We start from the raw sequence: 2,711 nt of genomic DNA, 5'->3' as shown, positions 1-2,711 counted from the left end.
AGACCAAAGAAAATATAATTAGAAAGGTCATTTCTGAGAGTAAAGAATAACAAACTTTATTCGAATGCAGTTCACCTAAGGTTCTATGCATTTACTAAGTGAACCATGAATTTGGCACTGAGCTTCCTGGCTGCCAAAATGAAAAGAGGAACTGCAGTCAGTCACATGATCCTCAGTGTTCGTGCCAAGAAAACATTTCGGATCTTAAGAGAAACAAAACTTCTCCTGGCACTTAGCCCTGAAAAAAATTGCTCTCGTGGGGGCACTGATCAATGTCAAGTGAAGCGTCCTTAACAAAATCCCTGCAGCAAATATGATTGTGTGGATGTCGAAGCTGTTTCTTGGCTGTTCCTGGGAGAAAACTGAGGTTGTGACCCAAGAGCACAATGCACTAAAAACATTTCTCTACAGATCAAGAAAATATGAATTGAATTTTTTTATAGTCTAGGTAAACCTAAAAATTAATACCTAAAATATATTTTTTTTTCTAATTGAGCAGATCTTGGTGTGTTCCCTGGGACTTCATCCTGTGCTCTCTTGTCCCCTCTGCTCTTGTCTCCACTCACGTACCCACTCTGCCATGCCCTGCTCTGGAGGGACTCTCGCTGTCTCCCCCAGCAAGCAGGCTTGGCCTGCAGAGGAGGGTGGCATGTGGCCCTGCTTTGCCCTGTTCTTGGAGCACCGGTGGCACCAGCTGCGGGCTATGACCTGTACAGTGCCTATGATTATTTATACAGTACCACCTATGGAGAAAGCCCTTGTGAAAACAGACATTCAGAAGCTCTTCCTTCTTGGTGTTATGGAAGAGTAGCTCCACATTCTGGGTTGTCTGCCAAACACTTCATAGATGTAGACCCTGGTATTATTGATAAAGATTACAGAGGAAATACTGGTGTTGTTTAATTTTGGCAAAGAAAGGTTTGAAAAGGGTGATCTAACTGCACAGCTCACTGGTGAATAGATTTTTCTGTCCAAAAACAGAAGTCATTCAAGTTTTAGGTGACACTGAAAGGGGATTAGGAGGTTTCGGTTCCACTGGAAAGAATTAAAATTTATGCCAAGAATAGAAAATGAGAAAATGTCCTTTTTAAAAAATAAATAAAGGGTTTTTCACTTGTAAATAAATAAATAGTAGATGACATAGGTTTCAGACAATCCTTTATGAATATTACTTCTCTGAAGCAGCTAGAGAGTTTGAGCTTGTGCTCCATGATAAAAAACCTATCCTTCTTAAATTTATATGTATTTTCCTTTTGCTTTAACTCTTTTCCTTTAATGCCCACCATATTATGCAGGGCCCCTCTCTGCCTCCAGGGCTGTTCCCTTCTCCAGGTTCTCACCTACAGCTCTCTTTTCCCTTTGTGGTGCTAGGCAGTTTCTGTGACATGTATCCTCCCACTGGGAACTAAATTAAGACATCAAAATCTTGTCACATCAGGCACCTAATAATCACTAGTTGTTTGCTAGCACTGTTCATCTGAGATGAATTTAAAATTCTGATCCTGAAAGAAAGCTGCCAGTTTCCATTAACAGTCACAGTCAACTCAAAGACCTTGACCAGGAGCTAAGAGTAGAAAGCTAATAGGACAAAGGGTTAATGGAACTTAAACACACCTTGAACTAGCATACGCTGCTTTAAGGATTGGTGACACTTCTCTTCAATGTCCTGCTGACCATTATGAATGAGCTCAGCTTAAGAGAAGACCAGGAGGGGCAAAGAAGGCATACTGTGACAGCCTGGAAGTTCCCACCACAGCTGGTGCATCTCTCTTATTCTTTCACTGACCTTCTTTCTGAACTTAAAGTTACCTTTCTTTTTTTTTTTTACTTGCTTATTCTCTACCTTGTCCAACTGCAATGTAAAAACTTTGAATGCAAAGACTGTATCTGCCTTGCTACCTCCTGGGACTACAGCAATAATGTCCAGCATTAAGCAGACAGTGAATATGTGCTCGGTTGGCTGGATGAATAACTGAATAACTGTGAAATTTCCCTGCTGGCTTGGTGATAAAGATGAATAGTTTCCCTTTATGGGTTTTTGTTTCTTCCTCTTTAAAAGGAGGGGTTTGGGGCAGTGTGGCTGAGATTGCTGGCTGTCTACCAAAATGTGTTCTCCCCTTCTCCCATGGCAAGACAGCTGGCTGAGCATGTGACTGCCCAGCAATTGGGTGGCCATGTGGCTGAGTTCTTGGAAACTGAATGTGAGTGGAAGTGATGTGTCTCTGTTCCAGAGCTCTTAAGACAACAGATGTGCCTGCTCAATGTTCTTTCTTCTTTTCTAACAACTGAGCACGAAAGTCACCTAGTCTCTAACACGCAGGCAGTGAGGACACACGTGAGGATGCCGGAGCTCTCCAGCTGGCCTGGACAGCTACATTGAGCACAGCCCAACTGCTCACCTTGAAGAGAAACGTGAGCCATTGCATTGTGGTGTCTGTTTCTTAAAGCTGTTTAACTCCCTCACCCCCAAAATGAATACAACTAGACAATCTCTGAGGACTCGCTCCAGCTCAGAAAGGCTTGATTGGTGATTGACTTCATCGCATATAACCACTTACTTCATTTGAGAAACCTGTATTCTCAGAGAATTATACTTTAATGATATTAAACAGATGCACTTAATCTTTATTCTTTTCTTGAGATTTTCCTCTAAGTATATGGATGTGTGTTTCCCAGAAATAAAATTCAGTTTGTACTTTTGAAACAACTCT

At 41.6% G+C, this 2,711-nt stretch overlaps 1 pseudogene; it reads left to right on the top strand.

The window, feature by feature from the left end:
• The first annotated feature begins 580 nt into the window (after positions 1-580).
• On the top strand, positions 581-1,049 carry LOC103595509 (annotated as a pseudogene).
• Positions 1,050-2,711: the final 1,662 nt, after the last annotated feature.

This window comes from Galeopterus variegatus, unplaced genomic scaffold (genome assembly GCF_000696425.1).
Source record: "Galeopterus variegatus unplaced genomic scaffold, G_variegatus-3.0.2 Scaffold1784, whole genome shotgun sequence".
Lineage (NCBI taxonomy): Eukaryota > Metazoa > Chordata > Mammalia > Dermoptera > Cynocephalidae > Galeopterus > Galeopterus variegatus.
The sequence above is the reverse complement of the archived record's forward strand: the minus strand, read 5'-3'. Positions and strand labels throughout refer to the sequence as shown.